The sequence below is a fragment of the Narcine bancroftii genome, chromosome 10, assembly GCF_036971445.1.
Source record: "Narcine bancroftii isolate sNarBan1 chromosome 10, sNarBan1.hap1, whole genome shotgun sequence".
Classification (NCBI taxonomy): domain Eukaryota; kingdom Metazoa; phylum Chordata; class Chondrichthyes; order Torpediniformes; family Narcinidae; genus Narcine; species Narcine bancroftii.
The window spans coordinates 36,129,212-36,140,180 of record NC_091478.1 but is presented as its reverse complement, the minus strand read 5'-3'; positions in this window follow the sequence as shown (position 1 = coordinate 36,140,180).

The following is a 10,969-nucleotide window of genomic DNA, read 5'->3' as shown; positions in this document are numbered from 1 at the left end:
TAAAATTTGGTAATAATAATTCCTTTTAGTCTTTTGAAGGTGACCCTTATTTATTCAAGGTTGTTTTCTTGGTCATATAAACAAAGAAATAACTGAATCCAATGAATTAAAAAGAAAGATTTAAGAATGAAAATTGGTAAAGCTTGAAAAAGATTCAGAAACTTAGGTAAAATGTTCATTCTAATCAAATTGGTAGGTCCAATCATTGTGTAATGGATTATCTCAATAGTAACACTTTAGTCTGATTCAATAGTACCAAGAAATTTTCTTTAAATAGTTTTTTTTATAACTCCTAGTAGTTGAAATCCCCAGTCTTTTACTATCTTAAAAGGAAAATTAGAATATATAGCTCATTCTCATGCAAATTTAGTTTATATCACAAGAACAGACTGAATCGAGCAAATAAAGCGAATATATTTGGTGGAGAAACTTCAGGATTTGAAATAAAGAGCAAAAAAATCATCCGTGCGTTGGGAAACTTTATGTTCAACTCCATTTCCAGTTATTCCTCTGAAAACTCTGCACTCACGAGACCGACCACTTGGGGTTCCAATACCAAGTCAAAAAGCAAAGGACTTGAGTGACAGCCTTGGTGAGTTCCCCTATAAAGCCTAAAGAGTTTTGATTGTCAGTGAGTTAGAACAAATTGAAGCCGTACTGATGTGAATATAATAATTTAGTCCATTTAACAAAATCTGGACCAAAATTCAATTTTCCTAAAGTAGCAAATAAATATTCCTATTCCACCCTGACAAAGCAGCTCCTTTAACAAGTTCCACATATCATTTGTGGTTTTGCCTGATAACAACTGCTTCTAATTAATTCCCCTTAGTTCCTATCTAATCACGTCATCGTTTGTCCTTCCTTAATTTTGTACCTTTCTACAAGCTTATCCTGTAGAGCTCATCGAAAGAATCAAAGACTTGTTGATCCAAACCAAGGCTTTTATTAGCAAAAGACAGGAGCTCTTCACAGGTGGCCGACCAGTCCGGAATGATCCGACCTGGCTGGGGACACAACCCTTTAAGGCCCAGACAGTAGGCGTGGCTAAGCTCTCAGCCAATCGCTGTAAGCACAGTCTAGATACTGTAACTATATACACTATATACATTGGTGATAGATCTGTACTATCACATATCCTTATTCATAACTGTCTTGACATTTAAGAAATTGTGATCTTTATTCCCAAAATAATCTCCCACTTTTGATCACCCAGCCAGTTTTATTTTCCAGTACGAAGTGTAGTACAAACCCTTTTCTGGTGGACTGTATACATGCGGCTTCAAGGAACAACTCCTGGAGCATTTAACTAATTCTGCTCCTTCCGAGTCTCTGGGTCAAAGGTCAATATTGGGGAAATTGAAGTCTCCCACAACGGCAATGCCTGTTGTATTTGTAACCTTACAGAATATGTATTTAAGCAGCTTGATTTGTATGTAATAAATGCCCCCTACCAGGACTTCCAAGATAGTGTGACTAATTTTAAAAAAAATAGGTGTGCAGCCAAACTACATTGAAAACTATCTAAAATATCTATTATGAAAATTGCATTCAGACTGAAGACAAGGAATTAAAACTTTGTGGGATTGTTCTTCTTAAGACCAAAACTTAACTGGATGCAATATATTAATGTGTTATTCTTTTGCCTACAAATATTTCCATTCAGATTTTATCGAAGGATAAAATATTGCTTGAATATCATGTTTGTATAAAGCAGTTACAATTGTTTATGGTTTACTTAGGCATGAATATCAGCAACATTTACATGGTGTTTAATCTTTACTGTTAAGATATTTGGTTCATGCAGTGTCCCAGGGCCAAATTTTGGACTGAGGTAATCATTCATTGAATTTCATCATCAAAAACCCTGTCTTTGAGAAACCTTTGCCCCACACTCGCTTATCAAAGGTGAACAGCTCGCCATGATTTTCAGTGATTGCGCTGAATACTTGAGACCAGATGAAAGATAATGGAGGAGGACAACAATGTTACCAGGGTTGGAGGGTTACTAGGAGGACTGAGATTGGCTGGAGCCTTTTTTCCCCTGGAACTCTGGTGGCTGAAGGGTGACCTTATCGAGGGATATAAAACCACGAGGGGCATAGATAAGATGAATTGTCAAGAGTATTTTTCCCCAGAGTGGAAGAATATATAACTGCTCATTATAGATTTAAAATGAGAGGGGAAAGACTTATAAGGTCCTGAGGTACACTTTTCTACACAGTCTGGTACTTATGTAGAATGACATGCAAGAGGAAGCAGTCGAAACTGATTCGATTACAATGTTTAAAGGACGTTTTGACAGGTAACATGGATAGGAATGGTTTAAAAGTGTATGAGCCACATTACACTATTTTAGGTTGGCACGGATAAGTTGGGCTTAAAGGCTCACTTCTGTGCTGTAACGCTCTATGACTCTCAGTACATATAAAGACAAAGGAAGAACAAAGATACTTTTGATATATATCAACAGGCTTTTCTATGACAACTTTAAACTTTCACAAGAGTATTATCTAAATATTGGCATTGAAGAAGATAGTAGGATGGGAAGGGGAGGGGAAGCCAGGGTGAGGGAAATGGGGGAAAATGTATTCGAAGAGATAGGGACTTTAGGAGGCCCAAGTTGCCAGTGGTGGGAGGGGAAGGGGCAAATTACAGTTAATAGGATTGAGGAAGCCAATACATTTCTTTCAATGATATTGCAATGATCATTTGAGACAGAAATTGGAGCACCAGAGGAGCACAGAGATTTTGAAAGGCTGGGGATATGTAGGGGGATTGACAAAGCCGAGAAAGATTATGAGAATCTGAAGACAAAGCCTATATTTGATACTGATCTTCCAGCGTTAATTGAAGAGGGTCGGTTACAATTTGGTACGTCACCAAAGACTCTCAAAAGATTTCTACAGGTATACCGCGGAGACCATTCTGTCTGGTCACCGACTGACATGGAGGTACCAATGGACAGGAGAGGAAAAAAGCCCAGAGTATTTTTAACTCAGCCAGTGATATTTTTAAGAAGGTTTTTAAGAATATTTCCAAATGGAGGGACATTCAGAAACATTCAAGGTCATTCTTAGATTTGACAAAGTCTAGGTGAGAGATATCCAGTTAAAAAGATCTTTGTAAGTTGTCAGCAATGTTTTTATGTTTTTCCTTGGGTGGATTTTATTCTGACATGCCCATATATGGCATTACATGAAATAAGATTCAGCTGCTATGCAGGGTTTTACCATTTTAGGAAGTGACAACTTTGGGTTGAATGTTGGCACGAACAGAACAGAAAAATACAAGTTCACACTCGGGTTATACTGATGACAAGCACAGCTCATTGCTGGCAAAAGCTCTCATGGACTTTCCATCAATCCGATTGCCACCATTTATTTTCCTGCAACATCCTCTCTCACAAGTTAATCAACAGTCCTCCCACCAATTCTCCTGCTACTCATCTACCAGAGGATAAACTTACAGTGATCACCTTCCCTAACCACCACATCCTAGGAATATGGATAGAAACCAAAGCTCTAATGGCAGAATCCAAAGTCAGGGTCTTTGCTGTTTTTAATGCAACAAAGATACAACAGGTTCTCCTTCACCAACTCTCATCCACCTAGCAGAACTTGTTCATCCTAAACAACTTTTCTTTTTGGCTTTTTCCCCTCGATGACTCCTCACTTATGGTGCAGACATGGGTACTTGCATGACTGCCTTTTTGTTATCTCTTTAGAACAGTCCTTATTCCAGACCTACCCTTGCCACACTGAAAAGCCATGTTATTGCCATATACACAACCAGTCTCTGGAAGCCAGCTTGCTTATTCACAGTACAGTATATCCTTCTATTCTTTGCAAATTCATATATCTACCTTGGAGCCTCTTAAACACCCCGACTGTATCTCCTTAAACCATTATCCTGGTGGCCTGTCCTCATCACCTACTGTTCACTGTGTAAAAAAATCTGCCCCTCACATCTTCATTTTCCTCCCCCCACCCTCCAGTCACTTTAAATACATGTCCTTTAGTATGTAAAATTTTTGCCCTGGGAAAAAGACTCTGACCGTCCACCCTATCAAGTATGGTTTTTTGTCTGCCGGCATACAACAGCACAATCAAGGAATTTTGCCACTACACGGGCAGTTGAGGCTGATGGCTGCCTCTACCACTTCCTACATGTCCCTTTTGGACCCCAATGGGGTCTCCATCTTCCAGCGGGAGATGGACCACATGGTGGACCATTATAATCTGCAGGCCACCTTCCCATACCTAGATGATGTAACCATCCGTGACTATGACCTGCAATATATCACAATGTAAATCTCCGTAATTTCTTCCAGGCAGTAAAATACCAGAGGACTTAACAACAAGGACAAATGCGTGTCCCGGACGCACAGCTACCCAAACTCAGCTGCGTGGTTGAGAATGGCGTCATTGGCTCCGACCCAGACCCATGCATCCATGGCTGGAGCTACCCCTCCCACACACCATCAAAGCACTGAAGAGATCCCTCAGGTTCTTCTCATATTATGCTCAGTGGGTCCCCAAGTATGCGGACAAGAGTCATCCACTGGTCAAAGCCGCCACATTTCCCCTGCCAGAAGAGGCCCGAGCTGCATTTGACCGTATCAAGGACAACATCACCAAGGCAACAATGCATGCCATAGACAAGTCCACACCGTTCCAAGTGGAAAGCAATCCGTCTGACTCAACCCATCGCCTTTTTTCCCACTCACCCTTTAGGGCACCGAAACTCACACTGCTCTGTTGAGAAGGCAGCCCAGGCCATCATGGAGGTAGAACACATTGAAGCAATACCTCTCCAAAAAAATGATTCACTCTCCTCACAGATCAGCGAGTGGTCACATTCAGGTGTAATAATAAGCAGAGCGGAAAAAAATTAAGAACGTTAAGATCCTCAGGTGGAGAATCAAACTTTCCGCTTACCACTACAGCATCCTTGACCGGCCTGGCAAACAACGAGCCCCCAGACACTCTATCCTGTGGGACCTGTGCCAGTGTCCAAATGGACAGACTGCAGACCCTTCATGATAACCTTTGTCACCCTGGAGTATCTAGGCTTTTCCACAATATCTTCACATACTTTGGGTACCCTGGCTTTGTCCTCAGTGACCAGGGGACCACATTCATGAGCAATGAGCCGCGGCAGTACCTGTTAGACAGGGCATCAGCATGAGCAGGACCATCAGCTATAACCCTAGAGGACACTGGCAAGTGGAAAGGAAGAATCCCATGGTCTGGAAAATCATCCTCCTGGCACAGAGGTCATGGGGTCTCCCCGTCTCCCATTGGCAAGAGGTCCTCCCAGACACACTCCACTCCATCAACACATCTCACAAATGGAGGTTTACTTTCCCTACGAGGTCTGCGTCAGGGACTGCACCCTCCACCTGGCTTACCTCCCCGGACCAGTCCTGCTTTGGAAGCACACCAGGCAATCTAAGACCGATCCACTGGTCAAGAGGTCTGCCTCCTCCATGCTAACCCACCAGTATGCCTACATTGTATTCCCTGATGGGTGAGAGGACATGGTCTTGATCCAGGACTTGGCACCATTGGGAACCCCTCCAATCACCACTGACCACCAACAGACACTTCCCCCTCGCCCCCACTACTACCTTAGGGGTCACTGAGCCTGCAGCTGACCACTCTCCCCGGCTACTGTCGTCACCCATAATGCACCAGCATCACACTCCCTTTACCCCTTCACTTGCACGCCCCCTCGACAAACTGTAACTGGTGATGACAAGCCAATACCACAAGCTGCTCAGGACACTACGGCAGCACCCCAACCATTACTACGTGGTTCACTGTGGCAAAGGAGACACCCTGACAGACTTAATATGTAAAATGTATATATGTATATTTTTCTCGCCCCACAGGACTCTTCTTAAAAAGGAGGGGTGAATGTGGTAAACCACTGTTATGCTATGATTGGCTGCTGCCAGCTGGACACGCCTCCCGAGACCCATCCCACGCATAGCCCTTTGCATGCTCCCCATTCCAATCTGCTTCGATCAGACAATGAGGTTGACGGCTGTTCTAGTGTATAGTTAATAAAAGCCTACCAGTTTCACAACTTCAGTCCTTTGTGACAGCGGGTTTGATGAAGAGGTTGGGATTGGTGTGGTGAGAGGGGAGGGCAGAGCATTTTGAAGGGGTGAAATTAGAATAGGTGAGGGGAGTGGTGAAGTTGAGATGGTTGATGTCTCAGCAGGGGTTGGAAATATAAAGATCTAGAGAAGGTGGAAGGCCAGAGAAGAAGAGGAAGAAAGAAGACTCCTAGTGGAAGAATTGGAGATGATGAAAGAAGAGTTTGCCATTGCAGAGTGCATGGGACTCATTGAGGTGTGGACAAAGGGGAACAAAGGTTAGACCTCTACTGAGGAACATTCCGTCTCTGGGAGGGGAAGGTCGGTAGCATGGGTTAGAATGGGGGCCAGTGGGGTGGAGGGTCAGTAGAATCCAGGGGAGGAAACTGAAGTAATGAAATTTTAAATTGATTGAAATGTTTTACACAAAACATCTTGTGGTTCATAAAATCAGGTACAATTTATAATGCTTCTCTACTATTTGGTTCTCATAGGCTGAAGACTTTTCCACCAAAACACTTCTGATGTTTTGGATTTTATCGGCTTAAGCCGATAAACGGTCCAGACCCGAAATGTTGACTGACCATTTCCACCCACGGATACTGACTGATCTGCAAAGTTCCTCAAGCAATTATTCATCTGCCCACTTTCAAATAAGTCATTGGATACAAACCTAGGAAGTAAAATTCAATGCGTTGCCGTTACTATATTGTGCATTTAATCTGTGAGACCAAAGCCAAATTACTACCCCAGTATATGAAGCTATAATATTATTTTATAATGTCTGTGGCGCTGAATTTTGAACATATTAAATTTAATGTAATCCACTCCTTAAATCAGGGCATTTAAAAAAAATATATCCTGTGTTGAAATTAAAATTGAATGTATTGTAACAAAATACATTTAACAACATTATTTCATATATGGCAGAGGTTCTCAACCTTTTTCTTTCCACTCACATAACCTCCTTAAGAATTCCCTATGCCATAGTTGCTCTTTTATTAGTATGGGTGGAAAGAAAAAAGTTTGAAAACCACCATTTTAATCATACCTAATTGGCACTTATGTGTTTCATAACTCCAAAAGAAATGGGTCAATGACAATTTTTCCCAAACAAAATATTTCAGTTACAATTGAGTCTAGAGCAGTGATTCTCAACCTTTCCTTCCCATTCACATCCCACCTTAAGCAATCACTTACTAATCACAAGGCATTTATGGCATAGGGATTATTTAAAATGATATGTGAGTGGAAAGAAAAAAGGTTGAGAACCACTGACAGGTTCAACTTTATACAGCACTTTTATTAGTCACAGAATTTTTTGTTCTTATGCTGTGGTGTCTTGGGTTGAGCAAATCCCCCCCCCCATTTGACCTTGACTTGTCTTTTCCTGCCCATTATCTTATCACATTAGCTCAAAATCACAACATTACAGTTTTGGTTCAAGACTTGCTGATGTGTGTTATTATACTACCAAGTGGATTCTTCTTTAGTGCTCTAGAGAAAAAGTGATAATCCCATCAGTGTTAATTCACACAGACCAAATGAATAAATGCTGCAGCTGGAGATTATATGTCAGTACAGAAAATATTAACAACTCAATTTGCTCTCTCTGAACTCAAATGATGACTCTTTTACAGCTCAGATGGCAAAGGCTTCAGGTGTAAACAGGCATTTTGAATTTATGAAATTCTGGCACCATCTGACAGAAAATACTTCTTGCAAATGGACCTTGTAAATTTGCAAGATTAATTTCTGGTCATTTAAACAATCAGCCATGAGGACACCAGCCAACCAAGTGCTTCTCCTATTTTTATAAAACTAGATAATGAGAGGGTGTGAGATTGATTTCCCCCCAAGGGTGTGTAACTAATTAACACTTACAATCAATACTGTTGGAACTTGGCAATTTTCAAGTTGAATAAAAATAGAATAGATTGACAGGCTAATCGGTCCAAATTTTAAAAGCTTTCAAATTTAACCCTTTACATTCAAAGGGCTAGAATAAAGTGGATGTGGAGAGGATGTTTCCAGTAGTGGGAGAGTCCACAGAAACAAATGCAAACATACTGTATATATATATATATATATATATATATACACACACACGCCACACCTTTGGGTTTGGAAATTTCTTCTGTCCTTCCTAAAGAATTCTTTCTTGGAGCATGGAAGAGGCAAGGAGATATTGGTATGGATTGAAGATTGGTTAATGGACAGAAAGCAAAAGAGTTATTTTTGAGTTAACATGCTCTGAACTAGTGGAAAGCCATGGTGATTGCAGCAGGGGCCCCACCTGTATCAGTCACATGGAAACAGAGATCAAGTGTAATCTCTCCAAGTTTTGCTGGCTGGCATCATCTGCTGTGATAACATTTTGAAAGTCTAGGTGCAAGTATATAGGACACTGAAATATATTGTGGGAAAATGTGGTCATCCATCACAGGAAGAAAAATACAGTACACTTTTAATGGCTGAGAAGTTTAAAAAGGGACATGGTTCTCCTTGTGCATCAATCACTGAAAGCTGAGAGCAGGTAAGCGAGCACTTAGGAAGACAAACAATACATTGACCTTGGGTACAGCCTTACTTGAAATATATAGTGCCATGGTCACACTGCATCTGGTGGTTTTGCAAGTTTAGTTTCCCTAATATACTTCAAATATACTTGTAAATGAGGGACTCCAATGAAAGTTTACTGGATTGATGCTGGGATGGAGGGTTTGAGATTTCAAAACCCCACAATTTGAAATTGAGATGATGGAGAGGTGATCACATTAAAATTCTTGCTGAGCTGGAGATAATACAGAAACGGCTGGAACTTTCTCTGACTGGGATGTCAGATTCATTTATTTGGATCCCATAGAGTTTCATCAACACCTCTTTATTCTTGTACACAATCCCCTTTGAAACAAATGCCAACATAGCATTTGCCTTCATTACTGCTGATCCATCCTGGCGGTCAACTTTCAGGTTATCCTGCACGAGGAAACCTGCCCCCACCCCACCCCCCCGTCCCTTTGTACTTCTGAGGTTTGAATTTTCTCCCCATCCAAATAATTACCCGACCATTTACTTCCTCAACTAAAATGCACAACTGTACATCTTTCAACGTCATATCTCATCAGCTCCTATGTCTCAAGGTCTTATGAGTTTTGGGCCCCAGATCTTTGAAAGGATGTAGCATTCTGTGTCTAGAATTGAGGGGTTCACTCAGGACTGAGAAGAGGATTTATTTATTCAGAGGAATCTAAATCTTTGATATCTCTATCCAAAACGTCCATAGAGATTCAGTCTCTGATCATTGATTCATAGATTTGTAAATATTACAAGAATTAAGTGATATAAGATTAGTGGAGGATAGTGAACATTGATCATAATTTCCTAAAAATCTAAATGAAGATGGTTTTCATCAAAAATACCTTTCCTAGTTGAGCATATCAAATTTGGATATCATCCCAAATCCACACTCAGTTCCTTCAGATTAAAAGACATATGGACAATTGGTCACAAGGGTGCATTTGGGGCAGCATGGGCTAATTGGCTGAAAGGTCTGTTACTGTACACTACCCCAAAACTAAAAAAGAAATTAAAATTAAAGCACGACCAATTCCATCCTACCCTCCCTCCATGTACTCTTTACTTCCAGAAAAGCCCGTACATTTGTTTCTGGGTGAAATGTCGATTTGCCTTACCCTAGAAATATGCCCTGGGGTCCAACTCAGAATTGAGACACAGACTTTTCATACCTCATCTCTCTCTCTGAGAAAGCTTTTCTGGTCCCCGGCAGGGATTAAGTTCAGATGTAAGGCACTATTTACCAATTTGGTGACTCTAGATTTAAATTTGAGGAATGGTAACATTTCAGGTTACCCATGTCAATTGCACAGTAAATGACAGCATTTTTAAAGAGTTTTAATGATGATCTTGGATGGAAGATGGGCTTTATCTTACATGGAAAAACAAAATTTAAGGTCAGTCAACAGAAGCTTGAACCTTTCCGCAAACATAAATAATTTTGAACTTTGGTCTTTTGAGGGAAAAACACTATCCAAAATAACAATTTATTTTTAAGTTCATAGAAATGCTCACAATTATTTGTCTCTCAAATGTCTCGGATGCATATAATACTCCCAAAGTGAACATTCATTAACAATTTTTCAGCTCTAAAGCATTCAATAACTGGTTTGGAATGTAACTCAACTTCTCATCCAAAGGGTTTTACAGTCAAATATGGAGCACTCCATCAGTGAGTTATAGAATCACAACCACAGAGGCATTGCATCTATATTCACCATCAAGCACCCATCGTTAATGCCTTTCCTCTTATTTTATTCTCCCTACATTGCATCAGGTTACATCTGATTCTACCACTTACCAACACTCGAGAAAATATTTACAGTGGCCAATCAATCTACCAGCTTGCACATTTTTGTTTTTATAGAATGTGGCAGAAACCCGGAACACCCAGAGCATGGAACCTTCACGCAGAGAGCACCAGAAGTTAAGGCAAAGCTCTGTCGCTGGAAAGGTGAGACAGAAGGTCTACTTGGTGCACCATTATCCCTCCCTAAATGCTGCATTCTGCATTTAGATTGGACCTTGAAGAAGACATAGGAATATCAGTTATACCAAGTCAATTGTTAAAATTCAACTCTTCCCAACACAACAATATTTTCCACAAGACAATGTACATCTCCAAAGAAATGAATGTGGGTCCCATTTGCTTAAAGAGAAGGTCATCCCTCTTTCAACTTTGTATTTTACAGCAACAAATGCAAAGATGATCTTTCAAAATTTTCTGCTTAATTTTTATGACAGCAAATTACGAGTTAGGCAATGCAAAACCAAACCACTCTGCAA